The sequence below is a fragment of the Tenebrio molitor genome, chromosome X (assembly GCF_963966145.1).
Source record: "Tenebrio molitor chromosome X, icTenMoli1.1, whole genome shotgun sequence".
Taxonomy (NCBI): Eukaryota; Metazoa; Arthropoda; class Insecta; order Coleoptera; family Tenebrionidae; genus Tenebrio; species Tenebrio molitor.
Genome location: NC_091055.1, coordinates 577,921 through 591,534, shown reverse-complemented (window position 1 = coordinate 591,534; position 13,614 = coordinate 577,921). Strand labels below are relative to the sequence as shown.

The 13,614-nt window shown below is 35.0% G+C and overlaps 1 protein-coding gene across 4 annotated transcripts in view; it reads left to right on the top strand.

Moving 5' to 3' along the window:
- LOC138140000 (nucleolysin TIAR) overlaps positions 1-13,614 on the top strand; it is a 235,537-nt gene that overhangs the window by 206,488 nt on the left and 15,435 nt on the right. The gene's annotated exons all lie outside the window — the stretch shown is intronic.

The window sequence follows — 13,614 nt, the reverse complement described above, 5'->3', positions numbered from 1 at the left end:
GGTTTGTCCGCATTATGGTGAGGCACGAGCCGACACTGCACTACACTGCAAAATCCTCGAATCAACCAGCATCAGACAATGGAAACCTCTACACTTTATCAGATTGGCAAAGTTTCCTGCGCGACTGTATCCATTTATCCAGCAATTTTCAAATGACAGGATGCCATTGACACAATGAGTCGGTCTGATGCTTAATTAACTTGAAACTTATATAAAGCGGCTAAGCTCACTCGACTAGTTCGAGCTTGGCAGATTTTCCAACTTGCGACCATCTTACACCTGAGAACTGTAATTGCTCCGACTGTGTGCGTGTGTTAAAATATTTTAATAATAAATAGCGCCGGCGTTTATTACCCGAGAAAGTGGCCCGGACCTGGAGTGAATATTTCAGTGACGTCACACACAGGTTAGCCCGATCTGTCGAGAATTCACAAACGCCTAAGAAATATGGTCCATAACGTTTAATCGTATACAGGGTGTTATTGAAAGTTGTACAGATATTTTAACCACGAGCTACTGGCTTCATGTAGAACTCGGAAAAAATATCAAAAAAATAAAATGACATTTATTTTTTGAGCTACAATTTTTTAAAATTGCTTTTAGTTTTCTACGTTGTCCCACAATCTCGTAGGTAAAATTTCAGCACATTTTAAAATTACACCCTGTATATTATGTTTTATAACATATACGCCAATGCGAAGTAACCTATAGGAAATATGCTTTAAAACAAGGAAAACGCATTGGTGTACGTTTTAAAAAATATGATATACAGGGTGTATTTTTAAAATGTGCCGAAATTTTACCTACGAAGTTGTTTGACAACGTAGAAGACTAAAAGCAATTAAAAAAAATTGTAGCTCAAAAAATTAATGTCATTTTATTTTTTGAGATAGAATTTTTTAAATATTTTTTCCGAGTTCTACATGAAGCCAGTAGCTCGTTATTAAAATATCTGTACAACTTTCAATAACACCCTGTATTCCAGATCTGTTGATGCATGTAATGTAAACACAAATAAAAATAGTTCGCCGTGCGCAGCCACTGTAAAATTTCGATTCAATATAAATAGAGAGCGAAAAGATTCATTCATTCTTCGGTTTTTCATTCATCGCGACCTCTGCCAGGATAAGTTCGTACCTTGCACTCGGAAATTTATGCACGTTTTTGTGCAGTTCGAAAGTCACATTACTTGCGCCGTAAAAGTGCAGTAACGAGCGAAGTAACAGGCACCTGTGGAGCACACCGTCACCAGATTTCCGTCTCCGTGTGACCAAGGGTTGAAAAATAATTCGCCCCAAACATGCACATGTTTCCGTCAGATTACCACGTTGAGTTTGAGGCGCCTTTATAATATGTGGAACAAAAAGTATCATGAGGGCTATTAAGAGTGTAGAGAACCAGAACCGTGTATAAGCTCGCTCTTTAGAATTCCCTTTTAACGTTCTGTGGTTGAACGTAGCTAAGTCAGTCGACAGAAACAGAGGGTTGGATGGCACACGTTAACTGTACGTAGCCCTCGCCTGAGGCTTTCGGTAATGTAACTGGGGACGGATGGTAATTAGAAAGACTGCAATTTCGAAGATCTACCATCGAGAAATATTCCACCAGCAAGCTCCGATTTCTTGATACAACAACGCCACCGCTGACATTCATACTTTTACATTAGCATTATGGGCGCGCCGTCGTTACACCCCATTTCCCACCTGCATTACCTTTATTTTTATATTACAACTAAATTAGTACGAACACCGAGTCCGGATAAAAGTGCGCTAACGGCTCCCCAAATACCGGAGCGAAAACCGTATTGCTTATTTTTATTATGGCACGAGATATATTAAACGTTTCCTTTCCTCTTAGTTTTATATTTTTATTTATAACTAGTCGACCGGCTTTAGCCTCTCCACCTTCATCACAACCTTTTCGACAAAAACACATTTTCTTCTGTATCTAGTTGTGCGCTCGTACCTTGTTACTCTCGCAATTCCTCGTTGTCGAAAATATTTCGGAAGTTCGCGCATAAATTTGATGCAAGTGCAGTCGCTTAATCTATTCGAGGTTTGGTGCAGCTTAATCACAAATTTTCTTCAAAATTAGAAGAGCACTGGGATTTCGTGAACTTTTCAGACTTATATTAAAATTATGCATTGTTTAACGATTTCAATTCTTTCGACAGCTGCTGAAAACTTTACTTAAAATTCAGCTGCACTAGGTTTCACTTCGGTAAATAAGAATTGATTGCTTGCAATACACACACATGCACAATAAATACGACTGATCAATTGGTCATTATTGACGATCATTTTTCTCAAACATTTCTGCCACTCGGATTACAACAGTTTCAAAGTATTATAATTTAGTTTTAGAATAAAAACAATAAGCCAGCAACCGAGCTTCCATAACTTCCTCGAAGTTTAAAATTCAATAAAATCCTCATTTAATAAATTACTCGATCGGTGTTTTAATTAAAATTCAATTTCAGCATTGCACATATGATTCGATCAGAGATAAAATGAAAGACACGAGATTTTTCCTAGGTTAATTAGTTTCAGATATTTGAAACTCGTGCTTGTTAACGAAAATATCCACGATACTTGACAACGTCGTAAATTGTGTTTTATTTGATCTGATAACTTTTAATAAACTCTTAATTCTCGCCGTGTCGGAATTTCTACGATCTGCATGTTCTTTATCGAAATCTTTGACGTATGAACCAATAAAATTCTATAATGTAGCATTTTAATCTTCGTTAGTTGTTTATTGAAATCCGAATTGATCGGTCGATTTATAATTCCCAAACCGTGGACATTAATTGAATCTATGAAAAGTGAACCGAAATCGCAGCTTTTTTTAAATTAGTTGGACGATATATTTTTTAAATTGACACAAGCGATGTGAGCAGGGGAATTAATAATGATGTGTGAAATGATTAACTTCCGAACAATTTTATCTGAAATGTATAGTTCGAAGTTTTAATTATGTTGCAAATTTTAATTACATCTAGATTATTTCCAGAGCGATTCTCATTTAAATCAGCAAATAACGCAGAATTATGAACAAAATAAATCAATCCAAAGTGTTTGCTTTGTTTCATTTTTACAAAAAAAAAATAACCAAATGCAGGAAACATTTTCTTGCGCCAGGAACAAATCACTAATTGATTGTAATAACTAATAATTAATTTTTGGTTACATTAAATAATTACAAAGTTTTGTGCGCTCTCACTATTCTGTCATAAAATGTTAGTAAAGTGTCAAAGTAGCAAAAATAATTTTTAAAAAACCAGAAAAATCTGATTACTGTGTTATTGTATTAGGATAAAAAAATTTAAACAAATAAATGAAAGCTTCTACATGGAATTTTATTTCGTTTCATTATTTATTTAGTTTCAGCAAAACGGTCAACATTATAAATAAATACGTGAAAAGCCCCCGGTTGCCTTTTCAGTCTGCACCCATTATCACGTTAAATGGTAAAAACTGTTTTAATTTTCAAATTTTCAAACTCGACGAAAGCTGCATACATATGTAACAGTATTACCAGAAAAATTAACATAATAGGAAGAAATAAAGGCAGTTCGATGGTATCGGTAAATATAATTATCGAGAAATGTGCTATCACATCAGGAAATTAGAATATAATTGAAAAATGCCCAGACATAATTGAATAGATATAGCCGTGAAAGAGTCTTCGTGCATTATTTAAATAATAATAAATAAATTTATTGTGAGGGATTGTACAGTTGCAAACACAAAATATCGTGCAGTCCGATACAATCTGTGATTAGTAGTTGAATTATTTGTTTGAATATATCTACGCAGAGTGGGCATATTTCAGAATTCTCCCAAACAAAATTCTCCATCAAGAAGTCTTGTTAAAATCTGTGGACTTTCCCAAAGTTGTTTATATTAACGAAACTTGGTTCACCGAAAGTGAATTAAATTTAATAACACTTAGCTCATATACTTTAAACCTGTTATTTATGTTGAGCAAGTTCCACGGGAATAGCCTGGTTTAAGAGTAAATCGTTAGAATGGAATCGTGCCACATTAACAGTTCAAATGATCGATGTGATTGTACAGGGTTATTATAAATGATTGTAGTCGAAGCAGGCCAGACCCATGTTATGACATTTTTGTCGCTTTCATGTGAACTGTCAATTTTTGTCGCTGTCACTGTCATTTTTTAGGTGAAAAACGCGGTGATGAGATTTTTATTTTATTTTTGTTAAATTAATAATTGAATCTAAAAATATTGAGTTGTTTTGCACCCAATTTAACTCCTGTGTGTGAACGGTGTTGTACTCACTTATTCATCATCATTTTCATGTTTTTTATACGGAGCGGCAAACATAAATTTTACATTCAGTTTTTACGCCTACTTCGACTACAATCATTTATAGTAACCCTGTATGTCACGTAGAAAATTTGTCCGCAGTATAGGAAACTGTATTATTTTATTTTACTGTCAGCTAATTTGAAAGCTTTAAATCTGGTAGTATTTTATATGAGTATTCATTGACAATACAACAAAATCTTGGCGTTGCGGAATGTTGGAGTTGTGCCAAGCTCCCATTCTGACAAAAAATATCATCCAAGGGAAACTTTTTTTTTGGTTTTTATCTTAAACATCTCAGAACAATTTATGTAATAAGGAAAAATTTTTTACGGGTCAAATAGAGAGCAGAGTGAGTTGAAAATGTGCAGTAGTTCACCTTCACGTATAAATTTTTGCCGACATAAATATAAACAGTTCCGACATTAAGCTGAAGCCGGCAGTCTGAACGTATGAAACGAAAGTTGAATAACTCGTAAACTCACCACCACGTCATATCATTTCAAGTGGATTACTAGTTCAAGCTTCAGATCAATATCTTTATAACTAAACGAGATATTTAGAAAATAACAAAAATTAGGAGTTTGATGATAAAAAAACTTTTTGTGGACGTAATGGGTGTCATAAAATTCGTACATTTAGTAGAATTGAAGTGCGAAGTCTGCCAAATAGGACTGAATCTGTGCACGTGCAATTGCAAGAAGAAGAGTGATCGAAGGTCCGATTTCAAGACATGGTCGCAAATAGGTGGTGCAGCGCAAATGTGTAGCTATCTTTGGCCTACACATTAATTACCAATATGCGTCTTGCGACGTTACCATGACAACAAATGCGACCGTCGCAAGTCAACTCGATGTCTAGATGTTGGGTTGCTATTTCTGGCCGTGATGATGATTTGATCGCATTGAGGGTGGGTTAATTTGGGCGATGAAAAAAGTAAATCTTGTAGAATTTAATCCGTGGAATTGACGTCTGCCGGTAATAAAATAACGTGTCAGAGAAAAAATGAAAAGTCTAACAAGCATATCGACATCCGGCGAGAAGACTCTATGAAAGGAAACTCGGCGAAATAGCAGCTGATGAAGTTGTCTGCTTTAAAGCGTTAATTTGATAGACGTGAGTTTATTAAAACACGGTGTACGTCTGCAGATGTAAAAAGTAACGCAGAGCAAACAGCAATCCCTGGCGGAGTCCCGGTCCTGGCGGCCGACCGGGAACGTAACGCGCGTTGTGACGTTGACGTGGAATAATCGATTCGGGCGAAACCCTATGCAGATTATGCCCACCGCATTATAATTAATCAACGGCAACGATAACTCTGCGTAATACATTAACACTGGTCCGCAGGACCACTGCGACGCTATTTTCCGTTAATTATTGATAGCAGCCGATACCGACAATTAGGCCCGACTCGCTAAAAGGCGCCGGTCTTATTTAAATCACTAAAATAATTGCTCGCTCATAAATTATTCATAAAAAATGGTAATCGAGGTATGGCCACACAAAGCGCTTCCGAAAACCGGGATCACCGATACGGACTGGATGAAAAATCCGACTAATTTCGACAACTTGAACGCTCTCATTGTAAAATTAGACCCTGCTTACTAATGGACACGTCCTGATCTCGGCAAGTAGCGTTTTACGGCGATCGCTTATCACGGGGATTTGGGAACTAACCCCGACAATCACGAACTTCCACGTTCGGCCACTGTCATTAAATGATTGTTGTTTCCTTTTTTAACCGCACTCCACACGTAACAATTTCCATTCGCCTTTTTTCAAACAGACATTCTGCATTTAACAAGCAAAAACTAGACAGGCGATGATTTCATTCCAAGCTCGAAACTTTTCGCTTAGTCCCATAAATACCCGGCCTAACAAAGAAGACACAAAAAATTTGAGAAAAAATATCCATATTTCTCTAGATACAGGCTGTCCCATAAGTGCGTGGCAAAATTTTAACCACGAGCCACTAGGCTTCATGCACTCGGAAAAAATATTTAAAAATTCTATGTCAAAAAATAAAATGACATTTAATTTTTCAGCTACAATTTTTTTTAATTGATTTTGGTCTTCTACATTGTCCCACAACTTCGTAGGTAAAATTTTGGCACATTTTAAAAATACTCCCTTGTATACAGGGTGTAACAAAAATAAGTGCATTTATTTTAACTGGTAATAGTACTCATCAATTACAACAACTTTTCTAAATAAAATTTCTCTGAATTGAATTGCCATTTGTCCACTTTTTATTTTGACGTGACGTTTACGTTGAATGCAATTTTATAAAACATTTTCTTAACAGGAATCGCAAAAACTGAATGTTTTTATTCCCTTCGTATTGCATTTGATGAATAAAAGGGTCTCACTTTCGCTTGTTTTTTGTTACCACCTTGTTTTATTTCTTTATTAAATGTAGCTATTTAGATTAAAATCGTTTGATAGGCTGGAAAGCAAAGTTTTAGTAAATTTTAATTAATTTTTAAAACCATTCAGAATTTGTTTTCAAAAAAAAAATATTTAGAAAAGTTGTAATTGATGAGTACTATTACCAGTTAAAATTAATTAACTTATTTTTGTTACACCCTGTTTCATATTTTTTTAAATGTACGCCAATGCGAAGTAACCTCATTTATATCACGAGTTTAAACAATTAGCCACTGATTGACATGCATTTTAATACTGTATTCAACTTCAAATTTATTCTGGTTTTTCTTTTTTTTTTCTTTTTTTTTTTCTTCTTAATACTAGCCCCAATAATTGCATTTAGTCTATAGGGACTATTAATAATAATAATAATAACTAATAAGTACCCCAGGCCAGGTACTTATGGGACTACCCTCGTATTACATATTATCATGCTAAAGAACTTGGGCGTCCGAAAATCGCTTCGAAAATTACTTTGTGGCCATTTAAACGCTAAAAGCTAACACTTTTCTAAATTGTTAAGTCGTCTGTAGATGAACATCCAAATAATTTTTCTTAACGAATTGTCAACTAAAATTTTTGGTCACAGCCTACTCTAATTTTTTTTTTCGATCTCTCAGTAGTTATACCTAGAGTGGTATATAAGAGAAAGTAGGCTCGATCCTGGTTCCTATGGGAGTTTTTGAGAGTTAAATTTGAGTTACTTTTATTTTCGGCAATTTTTGGCAGTAGAGTGTTTCTAGGCCAGGTGAAAGTGATGAAAAGCTTCTCCAAGCAATCAATGCGAACATCTCCGACGTCTAAATCTTCTCTGACGATGACAATGATGCCGATTGTGAAACTGAAATTCTCTCTTATCCATCTACAAGTTGTTACAATTCGCAGGAAATTCCAGGTGTTGATGAAGAATACGGTCCCGTAGAACATGCACATTCTGAAGAATCACAACCAGATCGCGATTTGAAACATCGACATCAGGATCGAAACACAGACTGGAATTACATTTTCCCATGATAGCAAAAAAGTTCCGTTAGATGCAAGAAACTCGGGTGCAAAGGCAAAACCAAGATTCATTGTGATACATGTAACAGTTTTTTATGTGTTACCGGAAATAAAAATTGCTTTAGGGACTATCATTTAAAATAATTTTTGGGCATTGTGATCCTTTGTCCATTTAAATTGACACAAGTTTTTTGTAGAAGGACTTCATTAAAAAATTTCAAAAAATTCCACAACCTTTTTTACACCACAAATAACCTATGTTCCAAAAATCGTGTTAATGCAATTATTATGGCACTCTTGGGTCTCAGGAGGATTTATACCTATTTTCTGTTAGTATTTGTAAAATAAACGTTACTCCACGTGGAATTGTATATTATAATTATAATATAGTGAATGGGTAATTCACTGTTGTGTAATAGTATATTGTATATCAAGAGTTGAAAATGAAAGATTTCACACGAGTTTGCAGAATTGAGCCACAAGCCGTAGGCGCGTGGCCTAAGCAAACGAGTGTGAAATCTTTCATTTTCAACTCTTGATATACAATATACTATTACAGTTTTTTTCCGACGACCACAAAAAAAAACGCTAATATTCGGTATTCCTTCAAACTTCAAATATCATTCGACAGAGCTGCGGACAAAACATACATTGGTGGCCATGGTTACTACAACTGTGTGCAATGATTTCATTGCGCACAGGCTAGAAGGTATCTGATTGGCTAACCAGTTTCATTGCACACGGGTTCGCTATTTGCATGCAATAGCCAACTTTCAATAATAGTTATTTGTGCGAATTTACGCATTTTTCATAGTGGTCGTCGGAAAAAAATGTTAGTGTAAATTGTTTCATGGCACATCGGGAGAGCGGGGTATAGTGCGGTGCGGGAGGGTGGTCGAGGGTGATCTAATTGCCAAGAGATTTTGTAGCTACATTAGTTTTTTAATTATAACTTAGTTATGATTCCATTAAAATTATAGTAAGTAGTACCGTCGTAATTATAAAATATCGATCTTCAGTTTTTATATTTTTTCAATTTGACGCTTAGTTGCCAAGTAGTGAAGTGTGAAAACACACCACACACCAAAATTAACAAATTTTTGGCGAGCGTAGCTAATTACTTCGATACTCTTTTTTTGTGGTTGTCTGGACCTTTTGGATTTTGGGTTTTTGGGCTATAACGCCATCCCGTCGACGTTCCGATACCCCTGTCCATTGCGATGCCCGTGGCAGATTGATACTCATTTAGAACATCAGGTTATCGAGTTACAACTGGAAGCTGACCAGCGAAGTCCACGTGAAAATTAGTCTCGTCTCATTAGTCTTCAAACAGTTACGACTAACTTAGAATAAGTATTTTTTAGTTATGCAGCTGCTTACGCGCAAGCGTACTATATCCTCATATTTTGTTTTTTTACCGAACACCCGATACAACATCAAACCGAACCAGATCACTATCGTAGCTCTGATCATGACAGCTTCACTGTCGAAACGTGCGTCAGCTTTAGTCGAGCGTAATTGGTGTGAGGAAATTAATAAAATGTTATTGACGAAGATAAGTTTTTCTTCGCCGATAAGACCTGCACAAAAAGGGGTCTCCATGAAGCGATCAGGCCGCGCAGTCTATCGGCACAAAGAGGAAGCGGAAGAAGCGATCTAACAACCGTCATAAATTTTTACATTTCGTATTGACACCGACAACTTTTTTTAGTGTATTTATGCGTACTTAATTAAAATTTTAATGAACACTTAATCTAATAAATTAAAACACGAAATGTACCTACTGGACTGGTAATTTTCGTGCGTGTAGAAAATAGTAATTAACCTCCGAATTGTCTCGAACGTTTATTAATCATTATTTTTCCGTATTCTGTCTTACCAGACTAATAAAAACGCGTCCGCATACGTTTGTTGATTTTCGCGATCAAATTAAACTTTTTGCAAGTGTTTACTTTAGATTTGGGTTTATTTCAATAATTTACTCTTTGTAGGTTGGTGTAATATTTTTGAAAGGGACGAAATTCGACTCCGAACCAGACCATTAAGAGCACATTGAAATTTTTAATGATGTAGTGAAGTGGGCAAAAAACACAATAGAGAAATTCTCACTTGAACGATGAAAGAAATTAATGTTTGTAGCTCAAATGTACTGAAATAAGACACAAAGTGTTGAATTTTTACCACTAAAGCAACGGATATAGGAATCATTAGTCTGTGCTTTTATGCATCGTTTTAAAAACACCAAATTATCAGTCGCGGAAGCTGAAATTTTGTTGTTGTTTTTTTTTTATAAAAATAGTCGAATTGCCTCGCACTAGGGGGGGGGGGGGGTTTATAGTTCTGTCAAGCTTTGCTAAAATTGATCAAAAATTAAAAATAGCAAAATCTTGCAATTACGTTTTTGCATGCGATCTAAATTCCTGCAAAACTTTTGTAATTTAATTTTCCCCATATCACAAACTATTGTACCGTGCATTAATTTTCGTTTCGGTTGACATTTAATCAATTCCTGACACACGCTTTTTTGCGAAAATACGGTTAAATTTTATGTGGAATATTAGCCATCACGGTTGTGAGGAGTCCTCTGTGTATTTTTTTAATGAGGCACAAGCACCCTCGCAAATGCATGTTGTTTGAAAAACCATTAGGGTAAAATATGAACAACAACGTATCAAAACAAAGTTCAACAGGGTAGTCCGCCTAATCAGCTTATCCAGAACTATTAACAGAATCATGTAGAAAAACACGCACACGCTCGCCAAAGACCGCCGTCAAAATTGTCGGGAACAGAATAAATTTTCTGGTGAATTATTGTTATTCTTCAAGAGGACGTCAACACGAATAAAACGGAACAGCGATAATAATAAAACACACGCTGTCCATTCCGGGAATGTGCCGATCAGAGTGGAATCGGGACTTGGCGTAATCCAGAATCGAACTGTAATTGTATGCAGTTTCATAGAGATCAGGCACAATAAGTCTCTTCATGGAGTCTTGCTAGCAGAACAAGTTCTCCAACCAAATCGAGAATTTGTAAATTTTTCTTCGTTCCAACGAAGAATTAGACTATCGAGCTGACAGTTGTCAGACAGGATGATAAATTGATAAAACAAGAAAAAACTTCAGAGGTCCAAACTAGATTTTTATGACCCAGAAAAATACTCGTAAGCTCTGTCAAATAATAATCTAATCGGAGTCGTAGCTTCCCATTTGGAAAAAAATATTAATGACGTTATGACTTTGACAAATTTGACCCAATTTTTTTTCTATATAAGTTAAAAGACGCAAAATTTAAAAAACTGTTTGACGTGTTTTTGAATTTTTTTCAAAAATTAATACTGGGCGTTTTATGAATTTTGTGCATTACGTTATCATAAGCCTGTACATAGAGGGTGTCTCAGAGTTGCAAAAAAGCTCCATAACTTGCTTGTTATTAAACATATCAACTTTTCCTTTTTTCTAGATGATAGGCTACGCTTCTACTGCACATTCGGAAAATATTGCGGTACATATGCAGGTGTCCTAATATTGTAAAAACCTGCCCAGTTTGATTTCATTTTTGGATTCTATGGTAAATTGTGAATGAAATTTATACAGGTCGTTTTTACTTATCTGCCATTGTTTTTGATCAGTGGCGGTTTTTTTGCCAGAATTTCGAATTCCAGGGATCAATTTAAACTGCTTAAAGGTCAAATATGTATTCCAAAAATCTGACATGAATGAACAAAATTAGAGCAGTCGTACAAAGATAACCTGCGGTAAACGTTCTGTGTAGTAGAAAATGACAAAATAATTTCAACTTTTGAAATTTTCCACCCAAAAAATGCCAATCATATTCATAATGATAATAACGCATGGATTAGGTTTTTTTTTGAAATGCTATCGTAGTTCAACCAACACTGACTCTCACATCACATATAACATAAAATATTTTTTCTATAATCTCCCTCAAAACGTATCATCCCTTCTATTAAAAATGTTTAATGTAAGGGCCATAAGTAAGAAGAAGAATGCTGGAATGAGGAAAATGACTAAATCATCGCTACATATAATATTTTTGAACAATGTAAAATGGATGTTAACGATGTTAGCAAGTTTTTCTACATAATTGATGGTGGCATGATACTTCTCAGATTAAAACGTCAAACAGCCAAAATGAAAATAGATTTATTAATGTTCTTAGTTTTAAAAAACTGACCGAAAATAAGTTTCAGCGTAGTCAAACAGAAAGTGATGCTGATTGTACAATCAACTCTAGATCGTCTCTTTCCTCATACAAGAGGATATTGATGTGTTAGTGTTATTAATGACTCTATCACCAGATGATACAGAATTGTACTACATATTCAAAACCATGAAGATATAATGTCTTACAGCGAGTTTAATTAACGAAAACAAATTTAAACCAGTTTTTAAATATCAATAAGGAGAATTTTCGGAAACAATTATAAATAAAGGCAATACGAGTAGTTTATGATCCATATAATAAACGATGAACCGTTCCAATACAAATACATATTCAGAGATTAGGTATTTTACATTTTCTCTTCCTTCTTGTCACGGGACGTTAAAACGCACTATTGCCAAATGGTCACCTCCGTGATTGCCACATCTGCAATGGTACTCGTACGTATCTTAAAATTTTTCTTGAAATAAACAAATTCAATGAACCATAATGTTCCTTAATGCAACGGAATGATATTGAATTTTTTACCGTTGCATTCTACTTTTCAAGGTCATTCTTTTGAATGGTACACATCATAATTTTACTCTTGATTTTCTAGAAAAGAGCAAAACACTGAAAAAATCATTTAAATTTTATGTTCTAATCTAAACGAATTGTTGCTGCTCTATCTGAATAAAACAACTAAACCATTTCGAGCTTGCACACCTAAATTATTCTCTTTATTTTTCCAAAAAAGTAATCTATTACAATTTAAGAATAGATGACTTAAACCACAATGTTTGAAAAAAATATCCTTCAATGATTACAAGTTGACAACGTCAGGTTTTATAAAAGCAATTAAAAATTTTATATTGAAAACCATCAAACCGTCCGGCAATGGTGGAAATATATTTTCGAGACAATTATATTTTTCTTTTTGCTGGGTTGAGCGGTGGGCTCTCGTGCTACGTTGTCAGATAGTCAGCTCCATGATTGCCAAGTCGCATGATACGAATTAAAAAATTCTCGTGGCGAAACGAAATGGCAAAAATATTCGCTGGTTCTCCGACTAGTAGGCTTAAAAACTTCGTCCTGTGGGCAATTAATGGCAAAAAGCTGACACCTTGCTAAATCGATTGGTCATGAATAGGTGAACTTCCAAAAAAAAAATTTCAAAAATTGTGGCGTGCAAAAGGGCGTTAGTCAAAATTTTCGAGTTACGTAGCTTGTCGGATAGCCGATGTTCAAGTATTTTTTTGGTAGAAACTTTGTAATATTTTCTGTAGCCGTTTGGTTGTTAAAAAATAAACAATTTTCAAAAATGTATTGCGTCTTATGGAACGAATAAAATTCAAATGCCCGTATCTTTGTTCGACGCTCGCCAAAAATTCGTTAATTTTGCCGTGTTTTTACGTTTCTCACTCCATTGCTCGAAAACTAAGCCTCAAATCGATAAAATGTATTCTTTAAAAATTAAAGACAGATATTCTCTGATTACGATGGTGTTTATTATTATAATTTTGAGGGAATATTAATCAAGTTATGATTAAAAAACTAAAGTTGCAACAAAATCTTACAGGGCTAATAAGCGCGATCGTCGATCACCCTCCCGCACCACTCTGTTCTGTTCTGTTTGCATTTCAAATCGCTTAGAGATTTTGTTGCAACGTTAGTATTTTAATCATAAC